Source organism: Artemia franciscana, chromosome 18 (assembly GCF_032884065.1).
Source record: "Artemia franciscana chromosome 18, ASM3288406v1, whole genome shotgun sequence".
NCBI classification, from domain to species: domain Eukaryota; kingdom Metazoa; phylum Arthropoda; class Branchiopoda; order Anostraca; family Artemiidae; genus Artemia; species Artemia franciscana.
In genome coordinates, this window is record NC_088880.1 from 18,226,557 (window position 1) to 18,246,207 (window position 19,651).

The 19,651-nt window shown below is 34.6% G+C and overlaps 1 protein-coding gene across 1 annotated transcript in view; it reads right to left on the bottom strand.

Annotated features, from left to right (window-relative positions):
* LOC136038704 (uncharacterized) overlaps nt 1-12,397 on the bottom strand; it is a 211,762-nt gene extending 199,365 nt beyond the window's left edge. Inside the window, exon 1 of the mRNA XM_065722024.1 lies at nt 12,318-12,397. The gene's annotated coding sequence lies outside the window, so the exon portion shown is untranslated. The remainder of the gene's footprint in view (nt 1-12,317) is intronic.
* Between the last annotated feature and the right edge of the window lie 7,254 nt (nt 12,398-19,651).

Consider the following 19,651-nt stretch of genomic DNA (forward strand, 5'->3'; position numbering starts at 1 on the left):
ATTTATCCGTCAAAAGTTAAGAGCCTGAGAAAATTTGCCATATTTTAGAAAATAGGGAGAAACACCCCTTAAAAGTCATAGAATCTTAACGAAAATCATACCATCAGATTCAGCGTATCAGAGAACTATACCTGTGTGAGAACCCTACAGTAGAAGTTTCAAGCTCCTCTCTGCAAAAATGTGGACTTTCACATTTTTTGCAGACAAGACAGATGCGTGTTTATTTGTTTTTTTGGTAAAATTCTAGTTAATTGACTTCTTGCTATCTCAGAAAGGGTTCAGGCTAGGAAAATGTAATTTTCAGAGATGAATCTACAGACTAAAGTATGTCCCGGGAAGGTATTTTGAAGCAACTACCTCCACTCCTTCTCCCTCTAGAGGGCCCTGACCTTTGATGACCTTTAAAAATATGTGTGTTATAAAAGTGAAACCTTGCAAAATAGATGTTCTGCTTAATTGAAGTACAATAAAAATTTTTTCAGTTTCATAACTTTGCTCAATTCCATTTTATAAGGTTTTAAAGATATGCAAATACATTTTCTAAATTTGAAAAAAATAAACATTGATATGGCTCAAAATTTTGCTCAAATAACAGGAATTGCATTTTCAGAACTAAAGGCAGATAAAAAGCAACTAGTAACCGAGAATTAAGGTAAACTGTTGTTTTGTCAGAATTTCAATAGGTATAGACCTGTCATGTAGGCAAATTTCAGGGCGCTCTAGAAGGAGAAGGAGGGGAGGTGGGTACTTTAACATACCTTCCCAGGACATACTTTAGCCTGTAGACCCACCCCTGAAAGTTTTATTTTCCTAACCTAAACCCTTTCCAAGATAACAAGAAGTCAATTAACTAGAATTTTATCTTCTTTGTTTTCTCAAAGGGTGATCGTATCGACCCAGTGGTCCTAGAACGTCGTTTGAAGGCTCATTCTAACGAAAATTAAAAGTTCTAGTGGCCTTTTTAAGTGACCAAAAAATTGGAGGGCACCTAGGCCCCCTCCCACGCTCATATTTTTCCCAAGGTCGCCGGATCAAAATTCTGAGATAGCCATTTTTCAGCATAGTCAGAAAACCTAATAACTTTGTCTTTGGGGACGACTTACTCTCCCACAGTCACTGTGGGAGGGGCTGGAAGTTACAAACTTTGACCAGTGTTTACACATAGCAATGGTTATTGGGAAGTGTGCAGACGCTTTCAGGGGGATTTTTTTGGTTGGGGGATGGTTTGAGGGGAAGGGTTTATACGGCGGGAACTTTCCATGGAGGAATTTTTCATGGGGGAGTAGAATATCCATGAAGGGGCCGCAGGATTTTTTTTAAAGAGCAATGAAAAAATAAATATGAAAAAGTTTCTTCAACTGAAAGTAAGGAGCAGCATTAAAATTTGAAACGAACAGAAATTATTACGTACATGACAGGGTTCACCTCCTCCTAATACTTAACTCTTTACGCTTAAGTAATTTTATTAATTTCAACTATTTATTCTACGGCCTTGTGTTTCAGGGGTCATTCTTAACGAATTGGGACAAAATTTAAGCTTTAGCGTAAAGAGCGAAGCATTGACGAGGGGGCGAACCCCCTTATATACGTAATAAAAACATACAAATTTAGAAGTTCGTTACGTAAATTAGCTCGTAAATTACATGTATTTTAACTAATAAAAACGTTCGTAAAATTAAAATTTCTAGTTGCCTTTTTAAATAACCAGAAAATTGGAGGGTAACTAGGCCTACTCCACCGCTCCTTTTTTTCTCAAAATCGTCTGATCAAAACTATAAGAAAGCCATTTAGCCAAAAAAATAAATTAATCTGCAAATTTTCTTTTAATTACTCATGTGCAGAGAGCCAAAGTCAAGACATGCATTAATTCAAAAACGTTCAGAAATTAAATTTAAAAAAAAAACAAGTTTTTTTAACTGAAAGTAAGGAGTGACATTAAAACTTAAACCGAACAGAAATTACTCCGTATATGAAAGGGGCTGTTACCTCCTCAACGCCGCGCTCTTTACGCTAAAGTTTTTTACTGTTTTAAAAGGTAGAGCTGAAAGAAAGAGTCGAACTACATAGAACGAACAGAAATTACTCCGTATATGATAGGGGCTGTCACCTTTTCAACCCCTCGTTCTTTATCTTAAAGTTCGACTCTTTCTTTCAGCTCTACCTTTTAAAACAGTAAAAAACTTTAGCGTAAAGAGCGCGGCGTTGAGGAGGTAACAGCCCCTATCATATACAGAGTAATTTCTGTTCGTTCTATGTTTTAATGTCACTCCTTACTTTCAGTTAAAAAACTTGTTTTTTTATTTAATCAAACAGTTCGTGGTAATGAGCTGTAGTAAGGAGCAACCCGGCTCAATAGTAACCGAAACTCTAAAAAATGGAATTTTGACACCAATAGTTACTTTTCATATTTATTTTTTCATTGCTTTTTAAATAATGTTTGTCTTCTGGCAAAAAATACGAAATTCCGCATTTTTGTAGATAGAAGCTCGAAACTCCTACAATAAGATTCTATGATACGCTGAATCTGATGGTTCTAGTTGTCTTTTTAAGTAATCAAAAAATTGGAAGGCAACTAGGCTTCCTCCCTCGCTCCTTTTTTCTCAAAATCTTGCAATTAAAACTATGAGAAAGCCATTTATCCATAAAAATCAAAACATGCATTAATTAAAAAACGTCCAGAAATTAAATAAAAAAACAAGCTTTTCTAAATGAAAGTAAGGAGCGACATTAAAACTTAAAACGAACAGAAATTACTCCGTATATGAAATGGGCTTTTCCTCTTCAACGCCCCTCTCTTTACACTAAAGTTTTTTACTGCTTTAAGAGGTAGAGTTAAGAGAAAGAGTCAAACTTTAGCGTAAAGAGCAAGGCGTTGAAGAGGAAAAGTCCCTTTTATATACGGAGTAATTTCTGTTCGTTTTAAGTTTCAATGTCGCTCCTTACTTTCATTTAAAAAAACTTGTTTTTTTTTATTTAATTCCGTAAGGATCGGAGAGAGTGTAAGCCTACGAAAATGATAATTCTTCTTTTGTCCCTGGCATGTACCAATCATGTTCCAGTGGTAGTATCTCCTTATAATAACGATTAATCAGAGAATTACTGCGATTCTACCATGAGAAACAGCTAAATAAGAAAACTTTATAGACGCCATAAAATAGTCACGTATTTTTAACTGTCATTAAGATATTCTATCTAATAAGCAATGGGCAACTATGAATAATTGTCCACATAGATTCGATAAATTTGTACAGTTAATTAACTCAAGATGATTAATGATTATTAACTCTTGTACTTCAATAGCCCTTTGCTCCGTGGGAAAACGAAGAAAAAAAATATTTCGGACGTTACCAATTCTTAAGCACATTCATACTAATTTACAAAGAAATTGTGTTTCATAAGCATTGTAAATCATTCAGTCATTAAGATTTGTCAAGGAAATAACAACTAATCAAACAATTCTTGGAAACGTATTGTAAGTTAGGAGCCATGCGGTTCAATATTAACCGAAACTCTTGATTCTTGATTAAATAAAAAAAACAGTTTTTTAACTGAAAGTAAGGAGCGATATTAAAACATAAAACGGACAGAAATTATTCCGTATATGAAAGGGCCTGTCCCCTCCTCAATGTCCCACTCTTTACGCTAAAGTTTGACTCTTTCTCACGACTCTACTTTTTAAAACAATAAAAAACTATAGCGTAAAGAGCGGGGCCGTTTTAAGTTTTAATGTTGCTCCTTACTTTCAGTTAAAAAAGCATTTTTTATTTAATTTCTGAAAGTTTTTGAATTAATGCAGGCGTTGATTTTAGATCGGCGTACATGAATAATTAAAACAAAATTCGAATATTAACTTTACCTTTTTTTGGCTAAATGGCTTTCTCAAAGATTTGGTCGAACGATTTTGAAAAAAAGGAGGCGGAGGAAGGGACCTAGTTGCCCTCCGATTTATTTGGTTACTTAAAAAGCCCACTACAACTTTTAACTTTATTTACGAACGTTTTAATTAGTAATAAATATACGTAACTTAAAAATTAACTTACGTAAAGAACTTCTATATTCGTATATTAAATCTTTAAGAATGACCCCAGAACCACAAAGGCTAATTAATTAGACTAAATAACTCTTTTGAAATTACCAAAAATACTATAGCAAGGAGAGCGAGGTACTGAGGAGGGGACAAACCCCCTCTATATGCAATAAGTTTTGTTCTTTTTAAGTTTTAATGTTGCTCCTTACTTTTAGTTGAAAAAACTTCTCTTTTTTATCTAATTTCTCTTTGTTGTTTTAAATAATGCGGGAAATTTTATTCCCCATGATAAATTTCTGTATGGAAAGATCCTCTTACGTAACCCCCGACCCACCCCCCGACCATCACCATAAAAAATACCCCTGAAAACGTCATTATACTTCGTCAGTTACCAATATTATATGTAAACAATGGGCAAATTTCATAGCTTGCAGACTGTGGGGGATTAAGTCGTCCTAAAATACATAGTTATTAGGTTTTTCGACTATTCTAAACAAAATGGCCATCTCAAAAATTCCGCTCCGTTCTTACAGTTAAAAAACTTGTTTTTTTATGTGATTTCTGAACGTTTTTGAATTAATGCATGTTTTGATTCTGGCTCACCGCACATTAAGACGAAATTTGCATATTTTTTGTTTTTGGCTAAATGGCTTTCTCAATTTTGGTCGGACGATTTTGATAAAAAGAAAAGGGTGAGGGAAGAGGCCTAGTTGCCCTCCAAATTTTGGTTACTTAAAACAACAATTAGAACTTTTTATTTTTTACAAACGTTTTAATTAGTAACAAATATACGTAACTTGTGAATTAACTTACGTAACGAACTTCTATATTTGTTCATTTTTATAACGTATATGAGGGGGTTTTCCCCCTCGTCAATACCTCGCTCTTTACACTAAAGCTTGAAATTTGTCCAAATTCTTTGAGAATGACCCTTGAATCATAAAGGTCATAGAATAAATAGTTGAAATTACTAAAAATACGTTAGCGTAAAGAGCCGGGTATTGAGGAGGAGACGAACCCCTTATATAAGTAATTATTTCTGTTCTTTTAAATTTTAATGCTGCTCCTTACTTCCTTGAAAAAACTTTTTTTATTTATTCTCTCATTGTTTTTTCTTAAACAGTGCTAGAAAATCCTGCGCCCCCTTCATGGAAATACTCTTCCCTCAAAATAAATTCCTCCATGGAAATATCCTCCCACGTAACCTCCTCCCACCGACTGAACCCCCCCCCTCTCCGACACGAAAATGTCCCCTGAAAACGTCTGTACACTTCCCAATAACCATACATTAATGGTCAAAACAATGGTCAAAGCTTGTAACTTGCAGCCCCTCCCCCGGGGACTGTGGGGGATTAAGTCGTCCCTAAAGATATAGTTATCAGGTTTTCCGACTATGCTGAACAAATTACGATTTTAAGATTTTGATCTGGTGACTTTGAGAAAAAATTAGCGTGGGAGCGGGGGGGGCTATATACCCTCCAATTTTTTTATTCACTCAAAAAGGGCACTAGAGCTTTAATTTCCGTTAGAATGAGCACTCTAGCGACATTCTAGGGACACTGGGTCGATACGATCATCCCTAAGTAAAAGACAAAACAACAAATAAACACGCATCCTTGATCTGTCTTCTGGCAAAAAATTCAAAATTTTAAATTTTCGTCGATAGGAGCTTGAAACCTCTTCATTAGAGTTCTCTAATATGCTGAATCTGATGGTGTGATTTTCATTAAGATTCTATGACTTTTAAGGGGTATTTCTCCCTAAATTCCTAAAATAAGGCATATTTTCTCAGGCTCATAACTTTTAATGGCTAAAACTAAACTTGATGAAACTTATATATTTAAAATCAGCCAAACTATTAGATAAAAAATAGATACATAAAAAGAATCAGATTTGGATACTTGTTCAAAATATATAAAATTGATCAAGTTTAATACTACCCATCAAAAGTTACGAGCTTGAAAAAAATTTGTCCAATTTTCGAAAAAGGGTGGAAAACCCACAAAACATCAATTGATCTTACTGTAAATCCCAGCATCAGAGTCAGCATGTCAGAGAACACTACTGTAGAAATTTTAAGGTGCCATATACAAAAAATATGGATTTTTAAACTTTTTGTCAGAAGAAAGATCACGGATGCTTGCTCATTTGTAGTTTTTTTTTTCAGAGGTAATCCTATCGAACCAGTGATCCTAGAGGATCAGGAGAGGGCTCATTTGATAAACAATGAAAACTTCCAGTGGCCTTTGTAGGTGACCAAAAATATTGGAGGGCAGCTAACCCCATCCCATGTCCCTTTTTCCCCAAAGTTACCTGATCAAAATTTTAGGATAGCCATATTGTTCAGCATAGTCAACAGATTTAGTAACAATGTCTTTGAGGATGACTTGACCCCCTACAATCCCTGGAGAAGGGCTGCAAGTTATGAACTTGGCCTAATGTTTACATATAGTATAGGTATAGGTTATATTTTTCGGGGTGGAGAGGCAGGAAGTCCTTACCTTAGACCTTAGTTCCTCCTGTGCCACCAGAGGCACCCAGGGTATCCAGAAAACACCGTCAATCATCCCTCATATGTGCTGCTGCCCAGACGTCTTCCCATTGGGTTGGACTGTCGAATTGATAAACTTCAGTCCCGCTGGTATGTACAACAAAGTGTATTTCTTGGCTTTCCTGTTCTTCAGGTTCCCTCTGGTTACCACTCAAATACTGTTCTGGGGAGTATATCTTCCGCCATACGGATAACGTGTCCTAAGTAGCGCCATGACAGGGGGTCTGGTGGGGGGATAACGTGGGATGATCTTTTCGTGGAGGAAATTTGTGGGTAAGGGAACCTTCCATGGAAGGGAGCCGGATTTCGCGGCATTATTTAAAAAGATCAAAAGTTATATTTAAAAAATAAGCTATACTATTTAATATAGCTTTTATGTATCCTGACACCTCGATTTGTCAGATGAACAATGTTTTGTTTTCACAAAAAAAAATATCTGCAACTATATGCATGTAGGACTAAACCAAATTTTCAGAAGATCGTTTTCCAAATTGCATAAGACAGCAAAAAAAAGAATAATTACCTGGTCCAGATTGTATAAGACGGCATGAAAAAGGGCATTTTCTATGCATGTCACTCGTTATTATTTTCTACTTTTCAAACCAGATTTGTACACAATTTTCATACCAGTATATACAAGTTTTAACCTCTATACCTCATTCGCATGAAACATTATGCCTGCTTTTTAGTCGACCACTGATGTAAAAAACTACGGAGAGCCGAAACTGCCCCATAGAAAATTAATTTTTATACTCCCTTTCTCTCGAAAGGTAATAGAGACGAATGAACTTTTATTAAGTGATTAAACCTTTATGAGTATTTCACCAACACTTGGTCTACGAACCAACACTACTGAAAAGAAAACTAGAATATTTTAAACTACTAAGTACCGCATCAAAGGTAACAATCAAATATAAACATCAAACCAGTCTTCAACTAGAATGCAAAAACATATTCAAATATTTTCTCAACGCTCTGTCAGAAACAAATGAACAAGGACAAAATCAAATGGGAAATTAATTCTTACAGATCGGAGTTTTAGTTCCAAACCGAAACCTGGTATTACATATGGTAAAAGTGCAAGGAAGCAAAGAACTGCGAGTAATAATAACCTGGTCCTCTAAGCAATTATATTTTTGGGTTGTGCATTGTAATCCAGGGTTTCTCGATTTTTTTTTTCTGTCGGCCTCTTTTTCATCTTTAGTTGAAACTGCAAGCCCAAAGTCACAACGTTTAAGAAAAAGTATGTTTCGGGCTATAAGACCCATTTTTTCTTGTTTTTCTTTAAACCTTTCTAGTGTAGGGATCCTGGGATACTTTTATGGGGTAATCTCAATCTCTCCCACTATACCTTGAATTTAATTAATATGGAAGGTGGATAAGTTTTTTGTTTATCCAAGCCAATTTATCAAACAGTTCGTGGTAACAAACTGTGGTAAGGAGCGACCTGGCTCAATAGTTAACGAAACTCTAAAAAACGGAATTTCGATACTAGGAATCGGATTTTCATGCTGATTTCAAATATATAAGTTTTATCAAATTTAGTCTTTGTCATCAAAAGTTACGAGCCGGAGGAAATTTGCCTTATTTTGGAAAATAGGGGAAAACACCCCCTAAAAGTCATAGAACCTTAACGAAAATCACACCATCGCATTCAGCATATCAGAGAATCCTACTACAAAAGTTGCTCCTATCTACAAAAATATGGAATTTCGATTTTTTTTTTTTGCCAGAAGACAATCACGGGTGCGTGTTTATTTGTTTGTTTTTGTTGTTGTTTTTTTCCCAGGGGGTCATTGTATCGACCAAGTGGTCCTAGAATGTCGCAAGAGGGCTCATTCTAACAGAGATGAAAAGTTCTAGTGCCCTTTTTAAGTGACCAAAAAATTGGAGGGCACGTAGGCCCCCTCCCACACTCATTTTATTCCCAAAGTCAACGGATCAAAATTTTGAGATAGCCATTTTTTTCAGCATAGTCGAAAACCAGAATAACTATGTCTTTGGGAATGACTTACTCCCCCATAGTCCCCGGGGAAGAGGCTGCAAGTTATAAATTTTGACACAGTAATGATTATTGGGAAGTGTACAGACGTTTTCAGGGGGATTTTTTTTTGGTTGGGGGGAGTCGAGGGGAGGGGGCTATTTGGGAGGATCTTTCCTTGGAGGAATATGTCATGGGGGAAGATATATTGAATGAAAAGGAGGCAGGATTTTCTAGCATTACTATAAAAAAAAACAATGAAAAAACTAAACATGAAAAAGTTTTTAATTGAAAGTAAGGAGTAGCATTAAAATTTAAACCGAACAAATGTTATTACGCATATGAGGGGTTCTTCTCCTTCTGAATACCTCGCTGTTTATGCTAAAGTATTTTTAGTAATTTCCACTATTTATTCTACGGCCTTTCTGATTCAGGTTTCATTCTTAAAGAATTGGGCCAAAACTTAAGCTTTAGTGTAAAGAGCGAGGTATTAACGAAGGGACAAACCCCCTCATATACATAATAAAAATATGAGACTATAGAAGTTTGTTACGTAAGTTCATTATTAAGTTACGTATATTTTTCACTAATAAAAACGTTCGTTAAAAATTAAAAGTTCTAGTTGCCTTTATAAGTAACCAAAAAATTGGAGGGCAACTAGGCCTCCTTCCCCACCCCTTATTTCTCAAAATCGTCTGATCAAAACTAAGAGAAAGCCATTTAGCCAAAAAAAAGAATTAATATACAAATTTCATTTTAATAATTTATGTGCGGAGAGCCAAAATCAAACATGCATTAATTTAAAAACGTCCAAAAATTAAAAGAAAAAATAGTTTTTTAACTGAAAGTAAGGAGCGACATTAAAACTTAAACGAACAGAAATTACTCCGTGTGTGAAAGGGGCTGTTCCCTTCTCATCACCCCACTCTTTACACTAAAGTGTTTTGCCTTTTAATAAAGTAGAATTGAGAGAAAGAGTCAAAATTTAGCGTAAAGAGCGGGGCGTTGAGAAGGGAACAGCCTCTTTCATACGGGGAGTAATTTCTGTTCCTTTTTTAAGTTTTAATGTCGCTCCTTACTTTCAGTTAAAAAAAAAACTATTTTTTTATTTAATTCTCTACTGAATGTCGTGAAATACGTGCTTTTTGGTATCTATTTTTTTTTTCTTTGTTCTGTTGCACAGTTATTAACAGTTTTTTTTTGTGCTTCACAACACTTTGTTATATTTACGAAGAATAATACCAAAATGATAATTTTGCGTAATTTTTAACTTTGGCACTTCTCGTAATTCGCACGTGCTAACTGCCAACTTCGTACTTTGCATCCTTTCTTGTGTTTCCTGTGGGAAGGGGGCAAAACCCCGCCTCAAAATAGACGATCATCCCTTGTCTACAGTCATATCCATTTCTAATTATTTAAAACTGTTTCGCAATGAATTGAGGTATCCTTCAATCCTGTCAGTCGAGCTGAATCTTTCCAGCCAGAAGAGGTTAGAATAAGCCCCCCCTAAAATGAACTTACACCTCAACGGTTACACTTTGCAACGGTTTTTGACCACTAGAGTTATTCCCATGTGTCATGTATTTAACGACATTTAGAACGTTCAAATTACCTTGATGGTACCGCGTTTATCATGACCAGTGTATCAAATGTGAATGTGCAATACTTTAACCGAACTTCAACCCGAAATTACTATGAAATTGTTTCAATCTGAAAGCATGGCGCCAAACCGCATACCTTGATTGTACACATACATCTGTTACGCATTTTCGATAATTTGGGGGTATAAGTTGAGTGTTGATAGCAAACTTTACTAAATTAAATAGAGCTTTAAAAAAATAATGATTCAAGGTCAAAATCAAGCTGATACTCAAAATTTGAATAGAAAAAATGGGCAGAAAATCAGAACGTATAAGCCTTCCAATAAGCACCCGAGTATTTCCTTAAAAATTACACTGACGAATACTAATTATTGGTTAGTCAGAAGTCACATCTTAATGACCAATGCAAAGTACGTCGAAAATCTTCCTAATAAACGACGAAAACTACCTGATCTAAAAGCCGAGGAGTTAAGTATTACTTGTCCCAGACACGTTTAACTATATCCATTTGGACTTAATTCGAATTTCTATGGTTGATTTTCGAGTCAGGTCTCCAATGACAAATTAATGGCTAGCCTACCCTTTCAAAAAAAGTGTGATCTACGCCTTGCCATCTCTTTTATTTGGCAGAATTTATTAAATATATATTGGCAGAATTTATTTATTATATATATACATATATATATATATATATATATATATATATATATATATATATATATATATATATATATATATACATATATATATACATATATATATATATATATATATATATTCCAATATCTCACGATTTTGGAAGGACCACAAGCCCACCACTGCGAGATACCAGCTTTTAACCCTTTTTCTTCATTCCTTTCATGTGCGCAGGAAAGGGGATATCGGGGCTCAAGCACGTAAAAAATGCGAACACCTTAGAATTCATTCTGTGGTTGTCAAATGTGGTGTCTATATATATATATACATATATATATATATATATATATATATATATATATATATATATATATATATATATATATATATATATACATATATATATATATATATATATATATATATATATATATATATATATATATATATATGTATATATATCAGGGCTGTATCCAAATATTTTTCCAGGGGTAGGGGTACAAAAGGATTTTTTCAGGGGGTTTTAGAAAAAACTTTAACAAATAAATAAGAAAATTTATATTCATTTTTATACGTTTTTACGAATCGGACAAACGTTTCGGGAGTGGGGATTCGAAGCTAGGACCCTGAAAGTTCAGATAACAATATAGCCAAGTGTCTCTTGGTTTAATCGGGCAAGTACGCAATTTTTCTTAGGAGGGGGGGGGGATCAAAAAAACAAAGAAGGATGCAAAAATTTCATGAAAATGTGGAGAATATCTCACGATTTTGGAAGGACCACAAGCCCACCACTGCGAGATACCAGCTTTTAACCCTTTTTCTTCATTCCTTTCATGTGCGCAGGAAAGGGGATATCGGGGCTCAAGCACGTAAAAAATGCGAACACCTTAGAATTCATTCTGTGGTGTCAAATGTTTTTTATTTTCCAATATACTTTATTATACCATGGATCTTAAATATAAACAATTTATTATGTACCAGATCCCACTAGTAAAATTATTAGTTCCCCAGAGGTTGGAACTCTGTATACAGCTACATATGAAATAGGTGAAGCAAATAAATCAACTCAAACGTGAGCTACAAAATTATTTTAGGTGGCACTAGCGACAAGTCTAGGTATACGTATCACAGTTCATATAATTAACTTGCCAATAAAGTAAACATACCATTCGATGCCTTTTTTATGCTCATTACAAATATAATAATTGCTTCTATCGCAAATTCAAATTTAAGCCCCTTTTGAGTTCTTAAAAATGATGGATTTTCAATTAAAGTATGAGATATCGGTCGTTTTCAACAAAATAATACTACATTTTCTCAGTGCCGAAATTATTTATAGTTAGGTCAAAAAGTTCTTAAATTTGAATTTGCGGTAAAAGCGATTATTATATTCGTATAGAACATAAAAAAAAGGCATCGAATGGCACGTTCACTTTATTGGTCAGTCAATTATATGAACTGCGATACGTTTACCCAGGTCTAATTGTTTTATTCTCTAAACATTAAAGAATACCAAGTTACCTTTTACATCAGCTGTTTAATTAATGCTTTAAAACCTTTTTCTCATACATTTGTCTCACGACCAGTTTACATTCGCAACTGATAGTACTGAACCAAGGAACAAACCGCGAGAAGTCAAAGAAACCACGCGCCGCAGTGTCTGTAGTTAGACCGACTCTCATTAATAAACAAAGGACATTAATTAAGAAGCAAAATACTAATAATTTATTCAGGAGGAAAAAAACTGAGCGAATAGCATCAACATATCAGATATGGTATTATTGTTCCACTGACATACGAAGACATTTGCGCTGGGCTGAATGGACCGATGGGCTAAGAGGGCCATACCCGAAGGTGATGAATTTAAAGGGGCAGTGAATTTATGAGAGATGAACAAAAACCAGCAATACCATCATTACATTTGTAGAGATACTCTTCGGGTTGATGCTGTATATTATTGCTAGTACGCTGCCAAAGAGGGTTGAAAAAAATAAATAATCACATGCAAAACAGACCATTTTTTAAATAATATTCATGCATTTGCACTCAGTCTACTAAAAAACGCAATTTCTAGAAACAATTCCTTCTAAAATACATTCTAAAAATATATTTTAAATGTTGTAACTTTTTTAGCTTAATAAATCCAAAACTATTAAGAATTTTAAGGAATTTCTTGGAATTAATACGTATGCTTTTTCAGTAGAGTGTAAATCATGCTCTGGTCTTGAGAAGGCATGGGGGTTGTCACACCTGCTCATGTTAATGTCTGCTTGTTTTGAACTTGACTCGGTAATTTACTGCAATTACTGTTCGTTTCGGGTTTCATTATTTTAATGGTGATTTTTGGTAGTTTTACGCTTGGTAGATTGTCCGATTTTATTTCTGCTCATTTTCGGCTTAATTGAGTTCTTTAGTTTTCTTTGAAAAACTTAATTTGTGGAAAAGTTTTTTAAATTAATTTCTGTTCTTTTTTATTTACAATATTTTATATCTTTTCGGTCTTTCTGAAAGAATCCATAGTTTAGCTTGCTATTTCTATGTTGGAAAAAACTTTTTCAACATTTTTTATAACATATATCCTTTGGAAATTGCTGACACAAATAGTATTATCTAATTTTGTTTTATTTGGTAATTAAACTTAATAACATTCTCAAGAGACTCTATCTATGCTCTTTGACAACCTGGATATATTTACGCTCTTTCGACATAGCTAAATTGTCTCCTTAATACCCTCACTCGTTCTTGGAATATTGCTGATGTGTAACCAGCACAGATGGAATAATGGTAACCAGCATACACACCGTAACTTCTTATTTAGTTTTAAAGCAACATTTAGTTTTAAAGTATAAAGAGCCAATTGCAAAACTGTGTGTGTGGGGGGGGGGTGACATATTCAATATCCCTATTGATGTAGTTATGGGCAAATTATGGAAAATTATGGGCATCACTTTTGACCCTTAAAAGGGATACTAGATCTTTTAATTTTCAATCAACGTAGCTTCTTTAGAGGTTTCAATGAAATTACTAGCTATGATAGAGCAGCGTCACCTATGATATTGCTTTTGTGCCCTTTTGAAAACCAGCATTCATATCGTCTTTTCGTTTAGTTTCGTTTAAATTAAATACTTCCCTTAAACGTCCTTAAAAGTTTCACCTTAATACCTTTAGCCATAATAATCAATTATGTCCAACATAATCCATTCTGTTCAATTGATTTGAAATTACTGCACGCCTATTAACCAAAGAGCGTAATTACCTGACGACCCTTGGGGACACAGAGTTGCTCAGGCGTTTCTCTGCTCTTTACGGCGAGCTGGATATCGACGACATTCTTCTCGAATCTCAAGCTGGTTTTGCCAAGCGGTTCTTGCTGGATGAGGAGAAAAAGCCGGAAAACTTCCTAAACATTGTCGGCCATCTTCAGGCATTACCAGTGGCTTGCTCAGAAGTAATTAAAGTACTTCGTATTGCTGCCACACTTCCTGTGACAACAGCGAGCAATGAGCGTTTGTTCACTAGCCTAGAAATAGTGAAAAACTACCTGCAGTTTACAACAGGAGACGATCGTCTCAGTCACCTCTTTCTGATGTTTGCAGAGAAGGATTTAGTAAAAAATTGTACTACGTCCAGCTTGTTGACGATTTTGCAAAGATGAAACTTCGGCGGTTCCCCTTGTTACCTTGAGTGTTGTAATTTTTTTTCTCTTATTATGTTTTTCCTTTTTGTAAATATATTTGATCTGAAAGATTATGGCTGAAGGAAAGCCGAGATTTTGGTTACAACCCTCAGAATGTTAATGAAGATTACTTTCACCGATGTATTATTTACTTAAATATGAAAGTTTCTCGCTGAGGAATACCAGCCTGTAGTCTGGTTGAATTTTCCACTTTCAGTTTAATCACTTAACCTCGTTGATTGTGATCTTCGATGTTATAATTAATCTTAGAGGTCAGTGTGTCTCAATGTGTTTTTTCTTAGAATATGCGATCGATGTGCTGCCAAAACCCAATAAAAACATTTTTTCTTACTCGACACGAAGTGAGTCGGAGGGGGAGGGCAAGATAGAGTTCATGCCCACCCCAATATTTGGCCCAAATGGCGCCTCTGCTTTAGCATCACAAGTTACAGAAGCAGTAGAAGCAATACTGAAAGCATACACACAAGATCTTTTGGCAAGTTCAAAATCCGCTACAACTTACCCTGACAAGTAGAAGTTAATAATGGGAAGTATACGTTAATAATGTACTGCTACTGCAGTTCGTTATTTAAAGCTATAGCCTACTGTAATAATGCAATGCTACTGCTGAGATATTGTTTTGTCACCTTTTTGACAATCTTCATCCTCACTGTTCGTTTTAACTTAGTTTAACATCTACCAAGATGTTCCTTGAAAGCTTCAGCTTAATTGACTTTATTAACTTTCTTGACGCCGTCACAGCCCAGCATTAATCCTGATTAACTAGTTCTGTCTTTTAATACAAAACTTGTTCAAAAACTCCTAGCTAGAAAATATGAAAACATTGATAAATTCTTTGTCTATGTTTATTTTTGGAAATATCATCCAACTTTGAAATATTAATTCGAAGGTTCGCCGCCACTTGAAAAATGGTACATGTTCTGGCTGATGAAGTAAACACCAGTGGTATCAATAGCTCCTTTACTTACAGCACTTTCCAGAAACGAATTTTCAAAATCGGAAAAATATATAGAATCACAATGGGAAAAACCTGCAAAATACAACGGACAAAAATAGATACATTTCAATTCATGCAGCCTAACCACGGTCAAAACACTTCCATGAACAAACTTACTGTCCGGTGGAAAATAAGTTATTCCTTCTTCAGGTCAAGTGTATTTTTCAGGACTTTCTCGGTATAGTTTTCAAAGGGTTTAAGAAATGTTCACAGGTATAAATGCTTTACTTATCTCAAGATATACTTTCATTTAACTCATTCGTGCTCCCAAATACTGTTGCCTAAACCTTTCCTACTGATGAAAGCAACTTCGATTTTTTTGGCAATTATTGATTTACCTACTGTTTTCCTTCTAGTGTATAGTAGTTAAACAAGGTTCTATCAAAAGTCATGTATGAATCATATTTAAAATCAGTTTTGTTTAAGTTAAAGTTACATCAGGGAATTTCACACACTTTAACTTGTCACTCAACTAAACCAGGTCATGTATCGTGAACTGGTTTAGCCGATTGAAATTAAGTTAAATTCAGTTACTTAGTTATAATTTTACTTATGAAAAAGCACATTATTCTAAAAAGCTTAGCGTATTGTTATAATTTTCTTGATGACACACTACAGAAAAATAAATATTTAAATTACCACCCACTCTAAACAAAAAAAAAATCAGCCAGCATATCTGTTTTGAGCTTGTGTCTTTACTATGGGCATGCTAAAGTCTGATTCCCCATGATCTCGTAAAACTGACAGTAGTTCTACTCAGACTTATATTTCCGTCAATTTTATACTATCTATATGTCAGCCAAAATAAAATTTGAATAATCCAAGTATTTTCAAATTCTGTCAAGGTAGACAGAAATGACGCTAATCATCAGAGCCAACCAGCTTCTATTACTAACTTGCTCATAGCAACACATTCCTATGATTTCCGGAAAAATCTGCGAAGAACTATGAAAATCGAGACAAATGATAATAATATAAATAATAATAATAATAATAATAATAATAATAATAATAATAATAATAATAATTTATTTGAACCCTCTATACATGCAAAAATACACTTAGATGAGTATGGAAAAGAAATATACACATTAAAAACATTCATCATCACAAATCCTAAAAGATACACTAATTATGACTCACAAACGATTAATACACCCCAAAAGAAAATTTAGAACTGACTCAGATCGCTGTCTGAATCTGCCTTCTAAAACGTCCATCTCACCACATATCTCAAAAACTCCGTAACGCTTTGAGATAAAACTGTTGCAGAACCAAATAGGAGCACGAAGAAAATACTTACAAAATTTGAAAAAGAGAGACCGAATTTTTTGAAGTTCTGACAAGGTGAAAAACTTCCATAATGGCACCAGAAGAAATACATGGGGAGCAAAAAGCCAGTTATAAGGCCAACCAAGCGCTTCTGGTCAAATTGACCTTTAACTCTAGAGAAACGTCCATAGGACTTTCTCAACTTCTCTTTCGACACATTTATTGTTAGTGACTTTGTTGCTCGAATCTAGGTCCCAAATGCCGGTCCAAGCTACTTGAGAAACCCATTGGTAAAAATTAAATCAGGGCCAAACTAAATTTTTGAATCAGTAGGGTGATGACAACCAGAAAAGAGAAATTCAGTTTTAGCAGAAACGACTGACAGTCCGATGTGAGACAACTTGGCATAAAGGCTGTTCACAGCAGCCTGCAGTCAAATTATCAGACAGCACAAAAATGTCATCTGTACACGAAAGGTGACTTATGTTGATAGATGGCTCGATAAGAAAATGTGATATTGTACAGCAGATGGCATTATTAAATATTGCAGGACTTAACACTGAGCCCTGTTTTGCTCCGTGACAAACAGAAATTCAGCTGCTATAAATATTTTCAACGCCGACACGTATAGAAGAGCTTTGATACCATTACCACAGGGAGGCACAAATAAATGGGCTTACCTAACTCATTAGAAGTGCGAAAATAGCTTGGGAGTGTAGGATCGAATCAAATATTTTAAAAATATCTATTGCACAAACACATAAAGGTTCTTTCATTCTTTCATATCTCTCCAGAATAGACACGAAAACTGCGTATGCATTCCAAACACCAAGACCTGCACGAAAACGAAACTCATGATTTCCATGGTCACATTTGTTTGACATTTTTAAAAGAAGAATTTTTTCAAATAATTTTCCAATAACTGAACAAAATATAATGGAACGATAACAGTCAGAATATTTAGGGTCCTTATTCTTTTTTTGGGACACACGTCACAATGCCCTCACGTAGTGCAGTCGGTATGAGTTGATTACCTGAAGCCACTCAAATTTAAACTCTCACCAAGCCATTGTTAAACTTTGCAAGATTTTCTAAGAAAATTTAAAATCTTTTTGTTATTAATCGATTGAATAACCTTTACAAGGACGCAGTTTTTGCAATTGTACTTTAGTTTTTATTGCAAAGCCTTTCTTCAGCTATTTTTATACACTGATGAAACAACATATCCATTTAAATCGTCAATTTCTTTATTTTATTAGGAATACATAGATCTAATGAGAATTTTCTATGAGGCTCATCTTGCAAAAGGTTTTCTTCGTTTATTCATTGCTTCTTAAGGTAAAACATAAGTCTCTGGTTAAATAGTATTATGACAGCTTTCAACTTGTTTGAACTATTCAATACTGAATCTATAGGTGAATTATAAGGACCAAGACCATCATTTATAACTAAGGTATTCCCACTTTTTCTAGTAATGAAATAATTTGGAATGGTCAAGAAACTTCCAAACCATTATTCAACATCTTATCATATTCTGCTCTTACTAGTCTATCTTCATTTCTCCTAAGTGGCTTCAACCAAAATCTAATCATCAAAATGGACCTTTAAAGCTTTAAAGAGTACGGGCTGATGTCAACTTTCAGAATCAGTGAGTGAGTTGTCTAATGTAGTCCAAACATTCTTTTATAATACTCGAACTGGTGAGACTACAACTGCTGAGCTGGTTCTCCACCCCGAATCTCTTCTCCATATTGTATCACTAGATGAAATTGTTGTAGTAAATATTCTTTTATGCATTTTTAGATTTATAATTCGCATTATTATTTATTGCAAATATGGCCACTTTACCTCTGTTAATTATTTCATCAAAATGACTCTTTAAACTTCCACTATCCAAGAAAAAAATCCCAAACATTTTATTCTTTCACTTATATTCAGTTCCTTATTATTAAATTTAAATCTACCATTTTCATCTCCGCTGACTTTCCTTTTTTTAAATAGCTACTTCTCTCTTTTCAACATTCAGCTTTAATTTTTTTCCCCTTGTTTTTCATCTAGTGAAGAAATATTATTTCCTGTTAATGGGTAGCTGTATTTTTGACCTGTCGAAAGTACTGTGAGGTTGCAAAGGAATTGCGTTCAACTAGTACATATATTTTTTAGAAACAATACAAAAATGGAAATAACAATGGAAGTAAACCCAATAGTTGATTAATAAAACTATCCAGCTGAACATAAAGAAAGAATTTCAGTGTTTTAGTATTTTTGTTCGAAATATAGCCTAAGCAGGTTGGGGTGTATTATTAGAGTCACAACTATTACAATTCAAAAGGGCTTCAATTGGGGAATTAAATAGTAATATTCTTTTTTATTATAGTACTTCCTGCAGAAGTGCCGCAACTATAGCGTAGGACAGTGGTCGGCAAACTTATTAGCCAAAAAAGATCACTTCAACAATTTTAAGAGCATTTGGAGCAGAATCTGCTTGTTTAGGAACTTTTCTTTGCACTCACTGGAAGACCGAAATTTAGAAGGCACTTCTATTAAACCAAGTCGAACAATGACTTTTCTGTTTCGGTGCCATCTAGGAAGCCGGAGGAGGAAATTGCAATATCTGAAATAAGCTGCAAGTAGAGTGTAGCGATCTTTCTTACGAAACAGATGAGCCTTGCCTGATAAAAACAAAAGCACAGGGACGCAATAAGCGTTAAGAATAAAGCACAAACCGCTGCAATTGTAACGAATTTTGTTTGAGGATATTCTCCCGTAAGCGACGCATATATTTTTCATGGCTTGATTCACTTGGGATGAACAGGTACAGGAAAGTGTTGGGCCGAAACACAGACCAAGCCAACTAACTAAAGAAGAACACGACAGAACTGCAGTCCC